Source organism: Ruditapes philippinarum, unplaced genomic scaffold (assembly GCF_026571515.1).
Source record: "Ruditapes philippinarum isolate M1 unplaced genomic scaffold, ASM2657151v2 ctg8425_1_1_1_1, whole genome shotgun sequence".
Lineage (NCBI taxonomy): Eukaryota > Metazoa > Mollusca > Bivalvia > Venerida > Veneridae > Ruditapes > Ruditapes philippinarum.
Window position 1 is genome coordinate 1 of NW_026856805.1, and position 26,112 is coordinate 26,112.

Sequence of the window (26,112 nt, forward strand, 5' to 3'; positions counted from 1 at the left end):
ATTTGTATAATATAACAATGTCTTGTTCAGTGTTATATGATCTCATTACTGTTATAAACAAACTACCACATGACAGTGACAGTATATATAGGAGGCTGTGATATAAAACCAGAAACAGAATTTGAAAACTTTAAAACATTTATAAAACAATCAGACAATTTTGTGGTCACCTATGATGACACCTTGGAGTCTGGAGAGTACGTGTTTGAGTTTAAAACAACAACAAGTACTGAGTAACCTTAAATGTACTTGGGAGAAACAATTTATAAATAGATTATGAGACAAGTGACAGGTGAAATAGACATCATTTTTTTATTTTAAGTCTGACATTTAATCAATACTTTGCTGTAGATAGAATTAACAGTTTCAAAATGTGAATATGAATGGAAACTGAGGATTTTTTTCAATGGGACAACAATTGTGGATTAATTTTAGATGTACTTAACCCAAGTAAGTGTTGTTTATTTTTTACATACATGTACTTTATAATAGTTATACTGGTTGGGGACCACCAAAACCGGACAACCACCAAACCCTGACGGCCTCGAATATGCTTAATTAAGTAATTTCTTTGTTCAGTGGTTGTCGGTCACCTTTTTATCAACAGTAAATGCATGTTTCTTCTAAATTTAAGAAAATGAATTTATTTCAACCTCCATAAATGGTAATATTTTAATGTCTATTTCAAGAATGTTGACGTTGAGATTTGGGGATCAAGAAAGCAATGCCTGACCTCATATACCAGCTATAATTATTTGCAGAGTAAACAATAGAATATCTAAAACTTCAGCATTTGTTGCTGAAATATTGTATATCATGTTAAAATCAAAAACCAATCACCCAAGCTTTTATCTGAATTAAATCACGTCATGTACATAACTGTCCGGACAAATGGTACTGTAGTGTAGACAATTTAGGTAATTTTGATACCCTCCTTGTCGAGCCTCAGATATAAGTGTCTATACAATCAGAAATAAATAAACTAGTTTGTTAGTTATGAGAAGAACCTAGCTGAACTGTGTCAAATTTGTTGGTCTCTAGGTTAAAAATTATGAAATCTGTACGGAAAAATGTTCAAAAAGTGTCCGGTTGATGGTCACCGACCAGTATGTTGCATATACATTGATGCTCCTGGGCCTGGAAGCATTATTAGCCTTACTATAAAGCATGTCATGCAAAATCAACCTTGGTCAGCTCATCCTGTGACCAACTTGTTACCTTTTGGGCAACTCGTAGCATGATTATTTGAAGAAGAAGAGTTATCCTAGTACCCATAGCTTGGGGTCTGCGTCGGCATAACCACTTATGCTAAAGTTTGCACACGTGTTCACCATTCTGCCCCAACCTGTAAATAAGAGGAGGTAGCTCTATCAAGTATTTTGACAGAATAATGCTCCCTTTTCTACTTATAATTTTCACCAAGTTTGTGTACCACCTTAAATATTTCAAAGTCCATTGACATATTGCCTGCTGCACAGTAAATGGGCCAATTGTGTTAGCATCTTAGTCAACAAATAAAGTTAAACATACAAGGAAATATTTGCTCTTTTTAAGAACCTTAGGATGTCTGTAACAATATTTTTGGGATGAAAGGATAAGTTTTTAAATACTTTTTTCAAAATATTAAATCTTATGCAGTGTTGGTAGGGGACGGATGTTACAAAGATATATACTAAAACTTAAAAAAGTCTGAATATCTTAAAATTTATAATAAAAATTGTATTGTTTCTCTTTATTTTATTAATATATAGTATGTATTCTGAAAAGTCTGTCACAAAACTTTTTCAGAAAATTCATCTTAGATATAAAAATATTTGCTTTCAAATTGCAGGGCTTTTTTGCACAGTTTGGGGAAGCAGCCCAGTCCTTAATTTTGGGGAAAAATTACAAGGTATATTTGCAAAAGGGGAAGAAAAAACTTGATGTAAATTCAATTTTTGGGGAAAACTGCATGATTTTAAAGAAATTTTCTTTGGGGAAGCAGCCCTATACCGGCCCCTGTTATAGAAGGTAAAAAGGCCCTGAATTGTCAGCATTTTCCCCCCGCAAAATTAAATCTTCAAACATGTTAGAAACATTAAGTAAAAAAAAAAGGATAGGTACATCAAACCATACTTAAATCAAATATGCAAACACATATTTTTTAAAACATTTAAAATTATGGGACTTTCTTATGTATATTTCTTGTCAGATAATCCAGAAATGAATTGTATCAGGGGGCGGATGTTACATTTTTTTTTGGAGGGGACGGATGTTACACTAGATGTTTAAAGCTGATAGTTCATACTTTCTTTTGGATTTATTATAAAGTAATAAAATTTCTAAGAGTATAATGCTTTGTATAGTACAATAAATGTATAATAATTGAACAAAGTATGAGAAAAATGTAGAAATATACCTGACAATTATGGAATTTCTTACTTTTTGCGTTTCGCAATGAAAAGATGCATTGATTTAGTTGTCTTCCAGTTATCTTACATTTGAATGAACTTTGAAACGTTTGGGTTAAATAAGATCATTGCTTATGAAATAAAAGAATCCTTGCTTCCTGGTCCAGATAATTATTAACACTGTGTTAATTTACTGTTAAAGAAAGAATGTCATACCAACGGTACCTTTCTATACATGAAATCATTTACAAAATACTTTACTTATATAATTAAGATTCATCTTTGTAAAATATATGATACAGTGTGGAGTAAATAAGATGTTTTCAAATTGAAACAACATGCAAGCTTTGAAATTTCTCATTACTTAATAAATAAATTTAAAAACAGTTAAAGATTTCCAATTAAAGATTGTAAGATTTTAAAATTGGGGTTGCAATTTAAAAGTACTATCGATTTGATTGAAAACTTTAAGTAAATTAATGTGGGGGAATAATCAGCCCAGCAATAACCAAGATTTCATTATGATTCAGTGTCATAAGTTAATTGTACCCCCACACAAAATGTAGGGAAAGGGGGGGGGGGGCTATTAATGGAAAATTTTCGTTTTTGTTCGCGTTCGGTCGTCGGTCCGTCGTCTCCAATTTTCGTGCCCGCTCTATTGGGTCCTATACCAATTTTAAGGATTTTCCCTTCAAACTTGGCCCTTCAAATGTTTCACCTCAACAAGGGGATGTGTCAGCTTAAGGTCAAGGTCACAAGGTCAAATATCAAACACAATCAAATATTAGACAGTATGTCGTGTCCGCTCTGTAAGTCCTACACTATATGATGGATATTTTTCAAACTTGGCTCAAATGTTCACCTCAACAAGGGGATGTGCAGAACCTATGTTGCCTATGTGTCAGCTCAAGGCCAAGGTCACAATTGAAGGTCAAATATCAAACAATCAAATATTACACAATATATCGTGTCTGCCTCTGTTAGTCAATTTTTTGCTTCAATCTTGGCTCAAAATGTTCACCTCAACAAGGTTATATGCAGAACCCATGTCACCCTTTTGCCGGCTTAAGGTAAAGGTCACACTTGAAGGTCAAAAAAATGAACTTAGAAAAAGTACTTAAATTTTCACATGTACTTGATTTTTTCTGAAACTAGAGAAGGTATTTGCTTGAAACTTAAAAGATATTATGAGGTGTCACGAATAAAATATGCAGGTCAAGTTTTTATAACTCTGTATTGCATTTTGACAAAGTTATGCCCCTTTTTAGCTGGACTTTTTTTTTTTTTTGAAAAAAAGTAGAGGTATTGTTATAGTCGTCGCCGACGGCGTTGCCGTCCGCAAACCTGGGATCATAACTTTTTTATTTCTTGGTATATTTTCTCATACTTGGCCACAACAACCCTTGGGAACAAGATCCTTTCAGGAAGGGAACCACACTAAACCTTGACCTTCATCCATGGACATTGGACCTTGGACCTTCAAGGTTAAAGTTCATCCAAAATTTTTGCTTGTTCCATGCTTGTTATTGGGCCTGTAACTTTGGTATTTTTTGAAATGGGTTGGGTCTTCAAACTTAAAACACTTAATAATTTCTTCAAGGAATAATCCTTTTAAAAAATAACCAGACAGACCTTAACCTTCACTCTTAATTTGACCTTTGACTTTGAAGTTCAAAATTATTTGAAATTGGGTCATTGTTTTGTGTATTTTTTGGTTATTTATTGAAGGGATCAACTTCTTTATTATAACAGAACATACCTAAGGACAAGACCTTGTTGTGACTTCACCACATGACTTTTACCAAAACGTGAACTCCACCAACCACCATGACACCACCACGTGAACTTCACCATGTTTGACACCACCACGGTGACACCACCATGAGATTCCACCTCGTGACTGCAACCACATGACTTTTTACCACGTGAACTCCACCAAGTGACTCCACCACGTGACTCTTTCCACGTGATTTTACCACGTTACTCCACCACGTGACTTTACCACGTGACTCTTCCACTTGACTTCACCACATTACTTCCACAACGTGACTTCACCACGTTACTTCACCACATGGGACTCCGCCACATGAACTTTACCCACGTGATTCCACCACGTGACTCCACCACGTGACTTTATCACGTGACTCCACACATGACTCCACCACGTGACAGTACCACGTGACTTCACCACCATGGACTCTACCACGTGACTTTACCAACGTGACTCCACCACGTGACTTTACCACCTGATTTTACCACGTGACTCCACCACGTGACTTTACCAACGTGACTCCACCACATGACTCTACCACGTGACACAACCACGTGACTCCACCACATGACTTTTTACCACATGACTTCACCACGTGACTCTAACCACGTGACACCATCAATGTGACTCCACCACGTGACACCACCACATGACACAACCACGTGACTCCACCACGTGTATCTATTTATTAGAATTTTCTATTTATAGAATAGCGTGTTTCTATTTATATATATAATTTAGTATATTTATATATTACAAAATATATGTGACATGACAGAGCCGATTAATTTTATAAAAAGGAAACGTTTAAAGATTTTGTTCAAATATTTCTTTGTTTGCTTTAAGAGAAAGTAAAAAATCGATGAGCGTTGCCCCCCGCCCCGGCGGTGGTTCTTTGTTAATTCTTTAAATTTACATACAATTCAATACTTTTTAGACAATATGTCTCGGTTCTGCTATATAGATTCTATACTAATGGAAGGAATTTTTTTTAAAACTTTACTCAATTGCCTCACCACAACTAGGCAATGTGCAGAACCCATCTTACCCTTATGGTGCCAGCTTAAGGTCAAAGGCCACACTTGGATTTGATTGATGGAACATGATTTGATAATAAAATATTTATACTTTTACCTGGTACAATTTAGTCTTTTTTCAACCAGAGATTAAATTTCCCTTTTTTAATGTATTTGGTGTGCCACTAAATTATTCCCTTAACCACCTTTTCCAAGTTGTCTTTTGTCCAAGGACATTGGTGGGGGTATGAATCGCATTCAGTGATAGTTCTAGATATTTCTTAACTTTTAATATTCTCTGTGTAATAATTCAGTGTACATGAACTGCTTAACTATGAACTTATTTGTCATTCAATAATATTTATAGGTTCAAAAATAATTTGCGAATGGTTCATTTACAGACAAATTTTTTGGGAAACGGACAAAAGCCCTCCCGGACAAAACTCTCCCCATCCATAAATGACAAGGCGGACAAAAGCCTTTCCCGTGAAAATGACTGGGCGGACAAAAGCCCTCCCGTGAAAAATGACTGGGCGGACAAAAGACCTCCCGTAAAATTAACAAGGCGGACAATTGTCCTCCCGTGAAAAATAATATTATGTATGTTAATTACCTGTGTTTTTTTTTTCAATGCAAACTCAACAATTTCAAACTTTAACATATAAAAGTGACATTTGTATTTGTTGTTGTTTTCAATTGGCCTACATGTAAGTATGGTGTATGAGCTAGAACCACCTTTCATTCAGAATATACTTTTCTGAAATGTTTATTGAGGTAATTCTAAATTGACTCATTGCAAGGCACATTATAAATGTTTGATTATACAGTTGACTCTCAATGAGTCAAAATCGCTTTACTCAAAATTTCCGCGTTAGTCGAAGAAGTCCCGTCAAATTTTCCTTTTCTTAATCTTTGTATTTTAACTCCGCTTAGGTCCAAATTTTGACTTACCGAGATTCCCTGTTTAGTCGAAAAAAAGAAAATTTGGTCCCGTTCAATTAAAGTCCAATAATATTTCACATATCCATTTAGTCGAAGTGTTTTAAAACAGGCCGACTGATCAAAGGTCGGAGACCGCGAGAACATCAAGGTTTAAAATTGTTTTGCCACTGCCGTGATTGGACACGTTTTCCCATAGTAAATTTTGATTGCCGGTCACCATGTATTATTAACAAACGTCGTAAAAAGTGACTTGGGAATCGGTTTTCAGGGACTTAATTGGTTTAAAAACAGTAAGATTAAACTAAAATTAAGGATTTAATTAATTTAATTGTAAAAGGAAGTCCATATCGGATCGAAAGTATCAAATTCACCAAAATGTCTCAAAAGAAAGTTAGCTCGTGCCAGTCTGACAGGTGTTAGTCAAATAAGGCCTTAGGTATTGATGTGTGGTTTTTTCAACGTGAAATGGCATTTTTTATAATTAATTGTTTCCGTCATATTGCCATTTAAATTATTATGTACGCTTTCCGGTTAACGATTAGTTGCTAACTTTTCGTTTTCGTCCGATTGATTCAATTTTAACTTCAAATAAATTAGATAAATTTTAAATAAATGTGTTTATTGTCTTTTATTGTAATGAATTTGTAATGAGTGCTTTATTTAAAAAAAATGGTGCAACGGTCCAAAATATTGCAGCATTTCCGGGCTATCAACAATAACAAACCCTACTTTCTTTGCACATTCAATCAAGGCACAGTATATACATGTAGAATGGGTCCAACCGTAATTTGGCTGGCAGATACCACGTTACTACCCACGAATTCCTTTTCTCTCGAAATTTAAAAGCCCCGCCCCGGTTTGAGTTTACCCAAGTCAACCCGTTTTTTTTTAAATTTTAGTTTTAAAATTTAAAAATTCTTTTTTCATTTATTACTCCCAAATTTAAACTTTTAACCCGCACATTGGGGGTTTTTCCTTTTATTTTACATGATTTTAAAAATGTCCTAAAAAGAATTTTTGGGATTATTATTTTCCCAAAAGCCTGTCAGGAATGTGCTCAAGCCCATACAAAAATGCTTAAGTCACATTTGGGAAAAAAAAAAATATTTTTTGATTTTCAAATTTTTAAAATAAAGAAAAAACAAATATTCAACCACATGAAATTGGTTTTTTGGGTTTTTTTAACCTGTCAATTTTCATCTGAAATTTTAAAAGGTCGATTTCACCCCAAATTTTATTAATCTTCGGTTAGATTTTTGGTTAAGTTTCCGTGTGGTGTACGCTTCACGATGGGAATTCAATTTAATTTGTATCTCTTAACAAGGCTTATACTAAGCGTTAATAGCCGCCAATAGGGTTTAAAGCAAGAGCTTATAAATTCTAAAGTTACCAACGTGTTTTTAAGTTTCGAGACCCTTGTTGGTCCATGTTTTATTTCTTAAAATTTAATTACGTTCAACATTATTGAAGCCTATATATTGATTTTTTATTTTGTTCGTTTTTGTTGTCGCCTCTACGGAAGTAGTGGCCGACATATAGGGATCACTTCTCCGTCGTCTGGTCTGTCGTCCTCGCTGTCTGTCAGTCACATGTCTGTCCGTGCGTTCTGCGTCTCCGTCACAAAACTTGTCCGGGACTACTCCTCATCAACTACTTTGGTGCCCAATTTCATCCAAACTTTACAGGAAATGATCAGTACCAAGTCTTTGGGTTTTTTTCATTTTGTCGGGATTTTTCCCGGTTCCCAAAGAAATTTTTGGGCAAAGTTTTTTTTGGGCCCCCTTAAAAAAATTTTTTAAATTTTTTTAAAAATTTTTTTCCCGGGCTACTTCTTTTTATACCCCTAATGCAAATTTTAATGAAATTTCAGGGTTTTATCTGTAGCTCCCAAATTCCCTTTCGCATATTGCCCCAAAGGGTTTTTCCCGGTTTGAATGATTTTGGCCGAGTTATTTTCCCTTTATAAAAAAGGTTTTTTTTTTTGTTGTTTTTCCAGATACACAAAAAAACTTGTCCGGAAATTTCTTCTCATAAAAATACTGGTTTTCAATTCCATCCCAAAAATTTACAAAATGATCAGTATCAAGTCTTTGTTGTTTCATATTGTCAGGGTTTTTCCGGTTCAATGATTTTTGTCAGAGTTATGGCCCTTTAATAATTTTTATTTTTAAAGTTTGTCCGGACTACTTCTCTTATACCACTCATGCAATTTCAATGAAACTTTACAGGATTGATCTGTAGCTCAAGTCCTTGCGCATATTGCACGGGCTTTTTCCGGTTTTTGAATGATTTTTGGCCGAGTTATGGCCCTTTGATAAAAAGGTGTTTTTTTTCTGTGTGTTGCCAGATACGCAAAAAGCCTGTGCGGACTACTACTCATAAAAACTACTGGTGCAATTTTTATCCGAACTTTTACAGGAAATGATCAGTACCAAGTCTAGTTGTGCCACTGTTCGTCTGTCTGGTCTGCCCGGCTACAGAATGTCCATGGATTTCCATGGATATAAGCATGGACAGTGTCCATGGAGTATTGAAACACTTGTCCATGGACAATTCTTTATATCCCTGGACAGTGTCCATGCTATCCAATGTCCATGCTTTCCATGGTCCATTGGGTCCATGATACCCATGGACAATGTCCATGATGTCCATGGACAATGTCCATTCTTACCATGGACAATGTCCATTCTTACCATGGACAATGTCCTTTCTTACCATGGACAATGTCCATTCCTTTCCATGGACAATGTCCATTCTTTCTATGGACAATGTCCATTCTATCCATGTTCAAAAAACCAATTTTGAGGAATCTTTTATGATTATGTCAATGTCCATGATATCACACTTGTGTTTGAGATACCTGTTTAAAAGTCTGTAAAAAAAAAAGGTCCCACACAATCTTTTTCACTTGGGAGTTGTACTAGTGTAAACAATGATTTTGGTTTTTTGCCCAAGGCGGGAAAAAAATTAGGGACAAAATTAAAAAGTTTTAAAATTTCCCACCATATAGGGAAGTAAAAAAATTTCTCAAATTTTTTCCATTTATTTGTTTTTGAATGGTTTTAAACGGCCAAGTTTATTTTGTCCCACTATTTATTTTTTCACTTTTTTTGGTTGGCAGGGAAATGGTTTGAAAAATGTCACGAAAATTTTTTCCCTTTAAACCATACTGGTGTAAATGAAAGGAAAAATTCCCCTTTTTGATGATATCTGAAAAAGAACATAAAAAAATTTATAAATATTTTAAACTTAAAAAATAAATGTAATATCCCAAACCCCTTAAAAATATAACAATTCAAATTATCTACCTGGACGAGTAGCAATTTGAAGACACTTACAAGTCCTGCAAGACGATTGGCTATGAAAAAAATTTTTTCAATCCCTGTTAAAAAACTTCCAATGAAATTCAAAAACTTTCAATGAAATTTAAATAACCAAAAAAGAAAAAAAAAAAAGAAACACTGGGACCGTAAATTCCTGTCAACTTTTCTTGGTCAACAGGTGGCCTTTTTTTGCCACTTTTGGATGCTTTCCCTGTCAATGATTTTTCCGGCATATTCCTCCTCTTTATACAAAAAGCGGAATAGAACAATGGCCATCTTACTGTAGCTTGTTAATGCCAATAACCTTGCTCTGCGGTTGGTCCTGAAAAATGTAATATTGGCATTTTCAGTTCTTTTGATTCTTTGTTATCAATTTTATTAACTGAAAACATTTGTAGCATTTTTTGAGCTTAATTCATAACATAACACCATTTGTATTAACGATTAACGAGGTTGCCCTTTACAACATAATTAAAGTATTGTTTAAAAAACATGAATTGATAAAAAACATGAAAGGGTAAAAAAAGTTAAGATGGAAAAACTTTCAAATTAAATGATTTTTGCCAGAATATCAAGCACAGAGTTATCAAGTAAACAACCAATTGCCTCTTTGATGAAAATGATTTCATTTTTTGGTCAAATCAACATTTTGATAAACTTGTGTCAATTATTTCCCTGCTTTTCCCTATATTTATATAATGACAAACCTTTTATGTTATGGCAGTTTTAAATTTACTCAATCCTTTCACAAGTACTTAATTACCACTGAAAGTTTGAGATTTGTTCAGTGGAGTCAGTATTAAACATAATATATGTAAAAAAAAATGAAGAACAACATTTTGTTCAGACTTTGAAAAATAACATGCATTTTATATGAAAACATGTTACTTCGACTTTTTTCAACAAAACAAACTAAATTAATTACCAGGATGGTTTTGTAAGCATTCTGTATTCAACAGTACATTTATCACTTTTCCATCTGACATCCTTTGAGTTGAAACATCTCATGTGACTCCAAGACTTGAAAGTTTGCAACCTAATATGTTGAAAAAAAATAAACATATGTACATGAGTAACAAGAAATTACAATTAAGACATATTATGAATTTTATTAAATGTGAAATTTGGAAATTCATTGCTTGATCAATCAGCAATATTTTGAATGGAAAATTGTAATCTCTGATTTAAAAATTTCCCGCCATTATTTAAAAATGAAAAAGATTTTCTTAACTATTAATATTGAAAAGTTACATTGTATGTAGAAATACAAAATAACTGAAAACGGTGTTATTACTTGCAAAGAAAGTTTTGAAAAAACTAAAATAATAAGTGTTAAAAAAATAAAAATACAAATTAATTTTTGTTACTTACTGTTAGAAATGGTTATATACATGTAGTTCCCTCCATTTTTAACTGAATCATGAAATGCACATGTTTAAAAAGTTCAATTTCCAGAAAACTCTTGTAAATTTGTCCAGTTTAACTCATTTGGTCTAATTTCCAATGCTCCAAACATAAAATTTCAAGTTATAACTTTTAAGCAGTAAAAGGCACTAATAAAAACATTTATCTTTCAATGCTTCTGTTCAAAGACCCGCCTGGAGTGTTCTGACCTGTGATTTGTTCTGCAAGGGTATTAAGTTACTTGGGAGGCTACAGTGTAAGATTAGTGTGTTGTAAACATGCTTTACCTCTTTCTATTCTCTTATATCAGATAGGTGAGTTTAACTTTGGTAGTTATGAAAACAGCAGGTTCCACTTGAGGGGTCATAAAATGTTTACATTGTGGCTGATGCTAATTTGAATGTTCCAGAAATTAATCACTATACATAAGTTACATCTACACAGGATGAATATATAAATTATATATACTTCAATAGAGATACATAATAATAATTAATTTATCATCAATTAATAAAGAAATATAAGTGCATAACAATTACATTTGTTCTTAAATTTAAATTGTTTCTATTAAATTGTGTATTTATTTTTCTAACTTAATTAGGGTAATATATGATAATGAACCACAAAAAGTCTACAAGTAGTGAGTAGATTATCTTTTTATATAATTGAAATGGTATGCATAAGGGTACAGTATATTTTTCTATATTTATCATTTAACTGAAGTTTGGAATTTAAAAAAAAATCAAATAAAAAAAAAATCTACTTGATCTTACTATATTTGATTTCTTCTTTTCATGCTGAATAATTTGATACCCAATATGAACATTTTATTTTTTTTTTCAAGAATAGCAGTTATGATTTTTTTTTAAACATTTTTCATGTTTTGGCACTTAAGATTTTTTTTGCATATCCATCCAATCACTTTTGATAAAAATTTCTAAGTATGAGCAATGAAGTTGACCATGGACAATGTCCACATTAGACATTCGTTTTTTTGTACTATGTCCATGAACATTTTTATATTCCCTGGACATTGTACATGTTATCCATGGACATCGTCCATGTTATCCATGTTTGTTAGTATGGACACTGTCCATTCACTTGACTTATCCATGTATTTCCATGCTCTTTCCATGGATATCCATGGATATCCATGGTCATTTTAAGGCTGTCCATGGACAATCTGTAGCCGGGCGTCTGTCACAAAATTTGTCCCAACATGAAATTTGCCTTCATGAGGCGACACATGTGATTACTGATCGCTCTTGTGTTTTATAATGTTTTACTTAATTTTGTTAAGTCTATACTCTTTTTAAATAACATGCTTTAAGAATTCCTATTTGAAATTAAAACGGATTAAAATCAATAAATGCCTTTTCTGAATGCCGTAAAACACACAACAAATCTGTTCCTTTAATATATACTGCAAAAATAAATAAAGGCCAACAGTAAGGATCGAACCACAGACCTCTCAATTATCAGGCATTCTCTTAACCGACTGTCCTATTGTTAATTAACGAAAACATTCACTTTAAGCTTGCGTGACTTTCAAATCATGACTAATATACTCCACATTAATTCTCGTAAACTACACGGACCAAACCGAAGTGGGATCGAATATTTAAATGAGTCCGATAATGTATTCATAATTGACAGGTCAATAAAATCAGACTATACATATATGTATTCGCTGCTGGAGGGATTCGTCTGCCCTGTTATTTCAATGGGAGGGCTTTTGTCCGCCCTGTCATTTTCACAGGAGAGCTTTTGTCTGCCCTGTAATTTTCAAAGGAGGGCTTTTGTCCGCATTGTCCTTTTTGGACGGGAGGGCTTTTGTCCGGGAGGGCTTTTGTCCTACACTCAAATTTTTCACTACAGGAATCCTTACCATATATTAATCAGATTGCCGAGTGTTTTGATGTTCTTTCTCTTTTGTATCATAGTCAAACATACAAACAGGTTCCCTGTTGTTACAATATGAAACCCCGGTAAAAAGTTACTAATGAACGAGCATCTGAATATGATATTTCTGTCTCTTCCGTCACAATAAGTAAATCCCAGCAAAAATGAGCCAATCAATGGGCATGCTCATGAGTGCGGGTAACTAATACCTGCACTCCAGTTAACACACAGTGCATGTATATGTATACGATTTAACTCTGACACATTTTAGCAGAAAGGTCCCCAAACTATGATACAAATGATTTGTTAACTATTTAAGGCTAAAGAATTTATGTTTTAACAACTGACCAATTCTAATCACAAAGGTACTTCAACATCTCTACCGTTTGTACCTCTTTCTATATATATTCTATTATATTTTGTGTGTTTGTTCTTCTTGTTCTTTTTTATGCCTCCACAAAGTGGGAGCATATAGCGTTGCACTTGTTCGTCCGTCCGTCAGTCCGTCCGTACGTCCCGAAATCTTGTGAACGCAACTCCTCTTATACCGGATTGCAGATTTTGCTTAAACTTTCAGGGATGAACAACCTTAATGTGTAGATGGTAGCAAAGGAAGGAATTTTCGCTGCGACCAAATTTAACAGAATTATGGCCCTTTGTTGATTTTTAGTTTTCAACTTGTGGCACATAATAGTCCAAAAAATATTTGACCTAGAGTCATAAGATTGACAGAACAGTGGCGTGTGGGGGCATCCGTGTCCTATGGACACATTTCTAGTTTAATAGTATTTTATTTGTTGTGTGAAACATTCCTATACAGTTGCAAAGCTTACTACTTCTCTATAAATCATGCATCATAAGAACAGGATAAATTTAGTTTAACTGTAAAAAGAATCATTTCATTTCTGTAACATCCGTCCCCTTCTGTACCTTTAATTAGAAAGCACAGAATAACAAAAGGTTATATTTGTCATTAATTCATATAAGCTTAAATATTATCTTAATAAACTTATAGGTCCACTTGATGTTAAAAAATAACATATAAATTTAATGTCAAAGTAAATAATTTTGTTTTCAAAGCAAAAAGTACCAAAATTAAGGAATTTGGGGTTCACATATAATATTTTTAGCTCACCGGTCACAAAGTGACAGGGTGAGCTTTTGTGATCGCTTTTCGTCCGGCGAAAGTCCGGCGTCCGTCCGTCCGTAAACATTTACTTTAAATGACATCTCCTCATAAACCACTAAGCCAATTTCATCCAAACTTCACAGGAATGTTCCTTTGGTGGTCACCTTTAAAAATTGTTCAAATAATTTAATTCCATGCAGATCTCTGGTTGCCATGGCAACCGAAAGAAAAAACTTTAAATATCTTCATTTAAAAAAACATAAGAGCTAGAGCTTAGATATTTGGCATGAAACATCTTTTAGTGAGTATCTACAAAGTTTGTTCAAATAAAGGACCTGGGGTCAAAATTGGCCCCGCCCCGGGGGTCATTGATTTTCTTTATATGTGTATAGCAAAAACTTAAAATCTTCTTTGAAAAAACCCAAATAGCTAGAGTTTAGATATTAAGCATGAAACATCTTCAAAATTGGCCTCGCCCCGGGGGGTCATTGATTTTCCCTATATGCATATACAAATGTAGTAAAAACTTAAAAAATCTTCTTTTAAAGAACCAAAAGAGTTAGAGCTAAAATATTTAGCATGAAACATGTTCTAATAAGTGTCTACCAAGTTTGTTCAAATAAAGGCCCTGGGGTCAAAATTGGCCCCGCTCCGAGGGGTCATTGATTTTCCCTATATGCGCATTGTAAAAACCTAAAAAATCTTCTTTTAAAGAACTCAAAGAGCTATGGCTAAGATATTTAGCATTCAAACATGTTCTCATAGGTGTCTACCAAGTTTGTTCAAATCAAAGCCCTGGGGTCAAAATTGGCACCGCCCAGGGGGGGGGGGCATTGATTTTCCTTATATGTGTATAGCAAAAACTTAAAAAACCTTCTTTGAAAAAACCAAAATAGTTAGAGTTAAGATATTAAGCATGAAACATCTTTTAGTGAGTATCTACAAAGTTTGTTCAAATAAAGGACCTGGGGTCAAAATTGGCCCCGCCCCGGGGGTCATTGATTTTCTTTATATGTGTATATAGCAAAAACTTAAAATCTTCTTTGAAAAAACCCAAATAGCTAGAGTTTAGATATTAAGCATGAAACATCTTCTAGTAAGTGTCTACAAAGTTTTTTCAAATAGAAGCCCTGGGGTCAAAACTGGCCCGGCCCCAGGGTGTCATTGTTTTTAACTATATGTGTATAGTTAAAACTTAAAAAAAAAATCTTCTTTTAAAAAGCCCAATGAGCTAGAGCTTAGATGTTTAGCATGAAACATCTTCTTATGGGTGTCTACCAAGTTTGTGCAAATAAAAGCCCTTGGGTTAAATTGCCCCTGCAACGTTGGGGCGGGGGTGGAGGTTTGGGGGCCTATATACAGGTGAGCGACCTCAGGGCCATCATGGCCCTCTTGTTTATATAAATACATCATTTCAGTCCTTTATTGCTGTTATTTCTTCATTTTTTGCGTCGCCTTGAAAAAGGCGACATATAGGGGTTACTTTTGTCGGCGGCGTCGTTGTCGTCGTCCGGAGCATAAGTCAGTCATTATAAGTTGGATTGACTTCAAAACTTGGTATGCATGCTACTTATAATGACCCGAAGTGCAGTGCTCAAGAACCGGTACTCTGCACTTCTTTATTTTTTTTGAGTTATTGCCCTTTGTTAATTTTCATACTTTATTTTTGGCCGGGCCATTTCTCCTAAAGTATAAAATCTATGGACTTGAATCTTCATAGGATGATATATCTCATTAAGAAGAAGTGCAGTGCCCAAGAACTGGTACTCTGCATTTCTTATTTTTTGAGTTATTGCCCTTTGTTAATTTTCATACTTTATTTTTGTCCGGGCCATTCTTCCTAAAGTATAAAAGCTATGGACATGAAACTTCATAGGATGATAGATCTCATTAAGAAGAAGTGCAGTGCCCAAGAACTTGTACTCTGCATTTCTTATTTTTTTTAGTTATTGCCCTTTGTTAATTTTCAGACTTTATTTTTATCCGGGCCATTTATCATAAATTATATTGTTCACAAGGCGACACATCCGACTGGCGGAGTTCTAGTTCATTGTAACTTTGGTGTTTAAGTGTAAAATGCCCTTTTTTTCCTCATAAACATAGAACTTGGCAATGTTTGTAACATTTTCATTGTAAGACAATCAATAAGCACCAGTAACATGGTTGTGGACGTTCGGCCTATATATTACTCCCATAACTCTACAGTCACTACAGTAGATTAGGTCATGAGCCGGGACAAACATTATTCCTTGAATCTTAGGCCAGTACATTTAAGGTGTCGTCAGTGCAGAGTGAGGTTAAATATTGACTCTAAATTTGAATACCATTACTTTGACGCAAAAAAAGCAAACTGATATCTAATATTCAGACACCAGCTAGATCTTGGATTTAGTCGGTCATGTATTGTAAACTCGCTTTTGAATAATTGTATCATAGTTTGGAGACCTTTCTGTTGAAAATGTGTCAGGGTTAAATCGTTATACATATACATGCACAGTGCGTTAACTGGAGTGCGGGTATTAGTTACCCGCACTCCAGAGCATGCCCATTGATTGGCTCATTTTTGCTGGGGTTTACATATTGTGACGGCAGAGAAAGGGAAAGCGACAGAAATATCATATTCAGATGTTCATTCATTGGTTCATTTTTGCCGGGGTTTCATATTGTGACAACAGGGAACGTGTTTTTATGTTTGACTATGATACAAAGAGAAAGAACACCAAAACACTCGGTAATCTGATTAATACTCGGGGGCTACGCCCCCTCGTACAAATCAGATAACCTCGTGTTTCGGTGCTCTTTCTATTACATAGACTTGGAAAATGTTTATTTTAGAATGCAAAGTAACAGATCAAATTCAATTGAATAAATAAAATATTCCTCTATTTATAGCACTCTCATACTATCTGGTATATGTGATTACCTCTATACTAAATTACCGTATGATTTATGACACCAGATATGTCTTTAACTATAATAACATTGATATTATACAGAAATCAACTTAAAACTTATAATTATTAATTTAAGGATGGTACACCCCAGCTTGCAAGCTTTTGACGCACTTACTATTATCAGACAATTATTGTATTTGTATAATGTCTCAACAAAAAATAATCAAATTATAGGTATGGAGTCAAAGTAGGCCAACATGGGGTAATATACTATAATAGATATGGTTTCTGGCATGATACATCTGATAGACCTCTCAAGCACTGACTTTTCATAGCAACCAGTGATTGTTGTCCCTTAGTAGTGGCAACCAGTGTTGTTTTTACATTGTGATGATGATGCACTATTTCAGATATAAATATGAACTTTGTGATATAACTTCAAGATTTAGATTCAATATATATTTGCTTCATTTCTAGTTTACAGTACTTCCTGTTTGTTGTCAATAAAAATATTTATTTTCAGGTGAGCGATATTAAGGCCATCGTGGCCCTATTGTTTTTCATATAATATGGCTAATATAAAATTTGACTTTTCAAAACATGTCAAAATTCTCCCTAGAAACTGCTGTTATAACTTTTCTCTGAATGATGAAAATTTTAATATCACAAACTCAAAATTGTACCAGTTCATGTTAAATGTTTCATTCTGCTTAAGCCGCTGCTAGGGTCATGGACGGTAGTTTGCACTTAACAGTACCATCCATGAACAGGCTCAATCAAACCGAGCCTGCAACATTTTCAATTATGCCGTGTTGGATTTTCTTAAGGATTCTTATTTTCTCTCTTTTATAAACATATGTACATGGAATTGAAAAAAATAAACTCTGTTCTTTCAATGTGACATTACAGTAAACATTTGCACAAAAATAAGCTACGAAATCTTTACCAAATTCACAGAATATAAACATGTTTTAGAGCATTATAATGTCTTACAATTTTCTAAATATATGTGAGAGACCTGATAATAAGTATGTCAATTCAAAATGCTTCTGACATTGGTTATTGTAAGATTGTTATTTTAAAACTTTGATTGTTTTGTATTTTCAGCATTATGTGTATTCCTTCTTCCAAGAAATGGACAGATTCACAAGAGACTTCAATAATTACAAGAACTGACATTCATGTGGAATTTTCTGTAGTTATGATATGAACAAAATCATAGACTACAAAATGGGTCATAAACTAACATAATGTGTCACATCGGATTCATGAACTGTACATGTATGGAGAAATTTTGCATGAATACAAATACTGAAGTCAAGTAGTGTAATGACGTCAAGCAATTGTTTGCAGATACTGGTATTTATAAAATATATAACAGTTGATATTAACATTACTCTTCCAAACTTAGGACTCCAGCCAATCATGAGATGATTTGTCAATAGTTAATTATTACCAGAGAGTTGCAGTCATTGTATTGTTTAAAACATGGATATATAACTCAGACAATTCAAGGCATGAAAATTGCCTACTCGTGCAATATTGCATTATATTAACTCTCAGGAAAATTTATTTAATGAATGTATACATATATATTTGTATAGAATTTTTACTGTATAGTATGTGCATTATTTAAATTCATGTATAATATGTAAATATACATTTATGTAAAATAGAATTGCTAGCCAATATTTGTACAAAAACTATTTTTAAGTTAGATTGTTAAAAAAAACATTTTGCCCAACCGAGTGTATGTAGTGAGTTATTGAGTGAGTTTTATTTTAATAAATATACGCTCATTTCAGCTCAAATTGACAACGAAAATTTTATGCCACTGTCACTTGAAATGTACATGAATGTCCACTTAAATGTGATCAATTATATTTTTGTGTTATCTTTGAAATCAAAGTTAATGCTTATCAGTTGTTTTTGGGGAAAAAAATCAGTGTTATAAAACAAAATTATAATTACAAATAACTTATATAAATGTATTTTATAGTGAATTAAGATTTATTTTCATTCATATGTTGAAGTTTTTGATATAGATTTGTGACTAGTATTACACAACAGCTTGTCAAGTTGTGTTTCTAATCAAAGTTACAAAAGTATTGTTTTCTAATATGTTTTAACTCAATTTTTTTTAGAAAAAAAAGAGGTACTGTTACAGTCATGTTGGCGTTGCCGTCCGCAAACTTGTACCTTGATCAGAAATTTTTAATTTATAAGTTCTTAGTGTATTGTATTCATACTTGGCCACAACAACTCTGAATACAAGACCTTTCAGTAGACTAGACTAACCTTGACCTTCGTTCATAAATGACCTTGACCTCCAAGGTCAAATGTCAAAATATTGCTTGTTTCTTGCTATAAGCTTGTGGCTATAACTTCAAACTTGAACATAATGATCTTTTGAGATAGCCCTTTAAGTTAACCACACATACTTTGACCATCACACATGAATGACATTGACTTTCAAGGTCAAATTAATTCTTTTTTGCTGTAACTGGCTGCACCTTTGTTACTTTTGAATGGAATGACTTCATATTATAACAGAACATTCTTTAGGATAAGGCCTTCATGTATATCAAACTCAAATTGACCTTCGATCTTTACTGACATTGACCTTGAAGGCAAACTCATTATCGCGATAAGTATCTGTTACTTTGTAATTTATCCACGGATTTTAGATTATTAAGTTGATTAATTTACATATGTCCTTGAAGGTCAAATGATTGAATGATTGAATTATTATCGTATATATATTTTCTTAACATTGTCATTTATTAATGGAAATGATTCATACTAAGCATGACTAGACAGACCTTTAAAAAAATATAAAAAGGAAAACTTTTTTTCTTCTAGACACAAGATTAGTTAAATCTGTTAATTTTTTTTGCCTTAAGAAACAGTAAAAAGGTCGAGCGTTGTCCCTACCCGGAAGTGGCTCTTGTTTATGAGTTGCTGTAAATAGATTTTTATGCTCCGCCACAAAATTGCCGGGCATATAGTGTTACCCTGTTTATTATGGTTAAATGATTTTTGGCAGAGTAATGCCCCGTTAAATTAAAAAAAAAGAAATTTCAATTTGATTATCTCCCTAATGGTTGTTCACACTTAACTCAAATTTGCCGTATGGATATATTACAGAAATATTCAGGTCAAGTTCGAAATAGGTCATGATTTGATGATTTTTACAGAGTTATCTTTCTTGAACTTTGTAAAAATAAGATATTTTAGTTTCCCTTCATTATCTTCCCAACAGTTTTACTAATTCAAATGCAATTTTCCATACGGTTACGTTTAGAGAAATTTCAGGTGAAGTTTGAATTTGGTCATGCTTTGTTGATTTTTGGCAGAGATATGCCCCTTTAACTGTGAAAAAATAAAATATTTTCAGTTTTTGTTTATTATCTACCAAACAGATGTAAACATGGAACCCAAATTTAATATATTGATATGTCATAGGTATACGCAGGTCATTTTCGTATTTGGTCATCTTTCGATTGTTTTTGACAGCGTTATGATCCTTGAACTTTTTGGGAAAAAAGAGGAAGTCGTCAATTTCTGTTCCTTATCTCCCAAATAGTTGGTCACATTCGACTGTGAAATAAGCAGGTTTGTATTTGGTTTTAGTTCGATGATTTTGGTCAGAGTTATCCCTCTTGAAAGTTGGAAAAAATACTTTTTAATATATGTATAATGTAAAATGTATTAATGTATGTATAATGTTGAAATTACATGTGCGGGTATTAATAAGAAAATACAAGTCAAGTTTAATTTTTAAATTTGGTCCGATGAGTTATCATTTTTGAACTAAGAAAAAAAAGAAATTTACCGTTAATGCTCTTATTTTTGTAGAATGTATGTTTGAGGTTGACATTGCATGTGCTGGTATTTTACCAGAAAATACAAGCCAAGTTATGATTTGGTCATGGTCCGGTGTTTTTGACAGTAGCATCCCTTGAACTTGGAAAAGATTTTAAAAATCACAATATCTAATCATTATTTCTGCTACAAGTATGCAATATTCAATTTGTAAAAAAGGTAGATTAACACTTAATATTTTCAGGGCCTTAAACTGTATATAAAATGGTTTGTGTTGACATTGAATACTTAAAGGGCATTGAACTTAGAATGAAAAATATGGTTGTGCAAACAAATTTGAAAATAAGTATTATTATAACATTTGAAAATCTGGCTGCATGTGGGGGCATTTGTGGCGTTACGACACATTTATAGTTCATTTAAATGACTTGCAAGACCCAATTGTATTGTCTACTAGACCTATACAAAAATAATGCTCACGTGGTTGCATTTTGCCTTTGTCTTGTAAAAAATTCCTAAAATAAATGAAAACGTGTACATAGACAAGCGCTAAAACATTCCACTATGACACTTGAAACCACATATCTCAACAGAGGAGAGTTTTATTGTTGGCACTTTTATTGACACTTTTATTTGTTGTTGGCACCTTTATTTGTTGTTGACACTTTTATTTGTTGCTGCTCTTTAAACAACATCACCTCTTCAACAAAAAAGTTGATTTAAACCAAAAACCTCACGAAAAAATCTTAAGGTTTCCTTAAACGAATTTATTAGCATGGATCTTGTCTTATGCATAAATCATATTATAACTAAAATGAATTTTTGAAAACTAATTCCTTAGAAACGTTCTGTCGCCATGTCATGTCACTGATATGTTTTAGCTCTAATATTGTATAATATTTGCATTTTGGTAGATGATTTATTACAAGATTTATATTTGTAGGCATAGTTTAATGCAATATTTGTATTAGTGTACATAGATAAATGTAAGATTTGTATTTGTGTACATAATTTTCAACAAGATTTGTATTTGTGTACATATTATTTATCGCATTGTATAAGATTTGTATTGTGTGCATAATTTATAGAAGATGTGTATTTGTTTGCTTGATTTTCTTTAAGATTTGTATTTGTGTACATAGATAAATGTAAGATTTGTATTTGTGTACATAATTTTCAACAAGATTTGTATTTGTGTACATATTATTTATCGCATTGTATAAGATTTGTATTGTGTGCATGATTTATAGAAGATGTGTATTTGTTTGCTTGATTTTCTTTAAGTTTTGTATTTGTGTAACTACATATTATCTACTACATTGTATAAGATTTGTATTGTGTGCATGATTTATAGAAGATGTGTATTTGTTTGCTTGATTTTCTTTAAGTTTTGTATTTGTGTAACTACATATTATCTACTACATTGTATAAGATTTGTATTGTGTGCATGATTTATAGAAGATGTGTATTTGTTTGCTTGATTTTCTTTAAGTTTTGTATTTGTGTAACTACATATTATCTTCTACATTGTGTAAGATTTGTATTGTGTACATGATTTATAGAAGATTGTTTTTTGTGTGCTCGATTTTCTATAAGATTCGTATTTGTGTACATAGCTTACTATTAGATAAGTTTTTTCTACATTATATGAGGAAGCTATCAAGCTAGCTTACTCAGGTGCCTATTTGTGCCTGATACAATTAACAGAATGTCACCTGATGTCTTCCTCTACCAGTAAGACTGGACATACACTGAGTTGTTGTGCAAATAAACACTTTTTACTATAAAACTTTTATATTTATGTACATGATTTACTCTCAGATTTGTAATTTTGTTTTACGTGACTATCTATAATATTTGTATGTGTGTTTACTATAAGTTTTACTACATGTACATGAATAAGCTTTCTATATTTGTGTACATGATTTACTTTAGGATTTGCATTTGTCTATATTATTTACTGTACAGATTTTACCATGAATGTTCATGTAAATGATAAGGAGAATTGCTGCTATAATGACCATTTCAAATTTGTAGTTACTTTTATAATGTTTTTCATCCTGAAACATATAATTATGATATGCAATGAAGTTGTTAAGACAAAGTACACGGTTTTGAAGAAAAGACTGAAAAGCATGTTCACGTGTCATGGGAGCTGTATGGTCATTCTATTTTAAGATTTTCAAACAGCCTTATTGACACTTATAAACAAACTATAAAGAATCATCAATCTATATGCTTCTTTATTCATAGCTAGTTGATTTTACTATGCAACAAGAAAACTTACTTAAAGTTTCACACCTTAACCTGCGCTCAAACCTAGGTGACAGAACCTAATGGAACTCAGTAAGAACAATCTTTGAGTGGAATATATGAAATTAGTTGTTTTGGTCTGCTTAACATTATATAAAATATATTTTAACTTTCAATTGATTGTTATATTTAGACCGTATATAACTTTTCTGTAATAGTTCTCCTTAAATGTGTAATAATTTTCCTTAAAAGCTGATAAAACAATATGATTTGTTTGTCATACTTAATTAATTATGTCTCCCAACATTTTTGGCGGACATATTGTTTTTGCCTTCGCCGTGTGTCTGTCCGTCCGCATTTAGCTTGTCCGCCCTTCACAGGTCAGACTACTTATGGGATTTCAACCAAACTTTACAGGAGTGATTAGTATGCTTTGTTATGCACATCACCGGCACATCCGCTCCACTGCACAAAATGGCCACCAGAGCTAAAAATAGAAAATCCTTGTCCGGCCTCCACCTGTCAAACTGCTTGTGGGATTTCAACCAAACTTTACAGGAGTGGTCAGTACCATCCGTAGTTTTGCACATTACCGGCAGGTTGCGCTTCGCTGCACTAAATGGCTATCAGAGCTATGAATAGATACACCCTGTCTGGCTTTCACATGTCAAGCTTCTAGTGGGATTTTAATGAAATTTCACATGAGTGACCATACATAGTTTTGGGTGACATATGTTTTTGTGACAAAAACCCTTCTAGTTTTAATTAAACTCATTAGGAATAATGATTGGGGATCGTACACAAAATAATTAGAATCAAAATAAGATGGCTGCATTAGCTAAATAAACCAGCTGACATAGCTTGTTTTACCACTTGGCAGTTTAATGAAGCTTAATAGGAAATATCATTGGAAATTTGTTTACAGCAAATAGCTAGAGTCATTTTGCTCTGCTAAATGAAAGATCATGCAAACTAAAACTCTCGTTTTAACAACATCTGGTTATAAACAATTGGACAGACTTTGATATAACTTAACAAGAATACTTTTCTTTTGTTTTTTTAACATACAGTAATTGTCTGCAAAGGATCATGTTGTCTACCAGACCTTAAAGTACAACATTGTTTTCCAAATAATTGAATTCATTAAAAAGTTTTCGTTGGGACTGGTAACAAAAATGATTCTTGGAAAGTATGGTACAAAAAAAGATTATACTGTTCATAACAGTTAACAATTGTATTGTACAAAAACAGTTAACAAGTGTACTGTCTGCTGAGCGAAGGTATTTTTCTCTTGAGTCGTTGGCTCGGGTTGGAAATTAATTTGCTGGAGTAAAAAAAATGATTGTTTTTTTCCTGGACATAATCAATCCAAGATTAACTGTATTTTATTATTGTCATTATTATTATTTTTATGTATAAAACATATGATTTTGTATGTTTGCATAATGATTGTTTTAAGATATTATCTATAATAAATCAATAAATCAGTGTTGACACAATGTCATTTGCTTTTATTATTCAACTGTTTACACCTATTTTCTATATTTTTATGTCCAAATGACAGTTGTGTGCCTTAATGTTCCCAGAGCTATTGTCCTGTTCAGCACATTAAAAAGGTATTGTTTGGCTTTTGGTTTTGTAATACATCATTTCTTTAAACAAAGTACAGTATCTTGGCATATAACAAAATTGTGCCCCTCGTATTTCCGTTTTAGCACTTTGAGAATAGGATAGCAATTTGGCAAAAGCTTAAGTGCAACCGGTACCATTGACTTAAAATGTTACACACTTATTAGCTACTGTATTGTACATGCTTACAACACGCCGCCCGGTTAGCTCAATAGGTAGAGCGTTTGACTATGAACCGGCCGATCCGGGTTCGATTCCCGGACGGTTCAAGTTATTTTCGTGAAATTATTTCTACCGTCTTTCGCACTGTACCTTTGCTCTTGCATGTACTGAAGTAATCAGTTCCTTGGAATATGAATTTAGTTACTTATAATCTGCAGCATTAGCGCCGACAGTCATAAAGCGACAAACATTATTTCCTCGAGAAAATAATGTCATATGCTAGCAAATGAATATCCATTTACTGAAGTTACAGCTGTAAAATGCAAATGGCGTTATGTCTTGAAAAGGGAGTGAATTATGCGCTGCTAAACTTAAGATACATAATTATGGTATTGTTTGCATGTAACTGACAGACACAACAGATCAAGCACACATGCATGAATCTAGAAAAATGAATTTCTTCATGTCAATTGCTCTATTAATAGTGCAATTAAGTCGTACTGAATCCTCACATTTTGTATTGTAACTGCGTGTTGCTAAAAAGCTTTTTCGATGCACATACCACATTAATAACTTTTCTATCTTGAGAAAATATTAGAAATGATAGTTTAACGTCTCAATTCCGACTAAAAGGACGCAAATAATAGAGGAATTGATAAAAGATTGACCTTGATTTTCTGTCAGAATGTTAGCCACTTTCATGGTATTTCTGCCATCGACGGCAGCATTTGAAATAAGTATCTGCCTACAACGGCAGCGTTTTCTTCTTCGACCGGACCGGATTGAACGTCTGTAAAACTTTTAAGAAAAGACTCACGGGGTAGATATTTGGCTTGCGTAACTCAAACGGATGAACGTCTATATTAATAACACGAAATCCTGCCATTTAGTTAAAACTTGAGATAATTTGAACAAAAAAAACCCAGACATTTCACGGATTTTTCCGATGCTCACTTTTAACCTGCTCAAAATAGTCTAAAACAGGAAAAACGAGTCCAAAATTACCTAATAGTATCTTCAGTCAATGGACAATAGTTTCATAGCAATGAAATGGGCCGTATTTGTGTAATATAATAATACCAACCAAATTTATAACCTACCTGTCCCCTACCGAGCGGTAAATTTCAGCTATCTGCCACCACTGCAGTGATCTGCCATCACTGGCGCCGGTAATACGCCGTGTACATATAAAATGAATAGAGTGGGAAAAAAAGATTGGTAAACTTCCGAGAAATAAAAATAACGACTTACCGCAATGATTGTCAGAGCGCTTCTGATCGTTTAATGACATTTATGACGTCAAAACTTCACATGTCTATGTCTTCGTAAAATTTTGACGTCATGAAATGACGTCATCAACATATCAATAAATAAACGCTTGCAAAGTATAGGTTATGATAAGTTTATTAGTACGTATTTACAAGATTTTATTTAATTTAAATTTCTGATTTTCTGTAATATGTACACTCATC

The 26,112-nt window shown here is 33.2% G+C and overlaps 1 long non-coding RNA gene across 1 annotated transcript; it reads left to right on the forward strand.

Moving 5' to 3' along the window:
* Positions 1–14: 14 nt before the first annotated feature.
* On the forward strand, positions 15–24,351 carry LOC132747746 (uncharacterized). Its single transcript, XR_009628156.1, has 2 exons — positions 15–450; positions 17,879–24,351. It is a non-coding gene; the product is annotated as an uncharacterized LOC132747746 (long non-coding RNA).
* Positions 24,352–26,112: the final 1,761 nt, after the last annotated feature.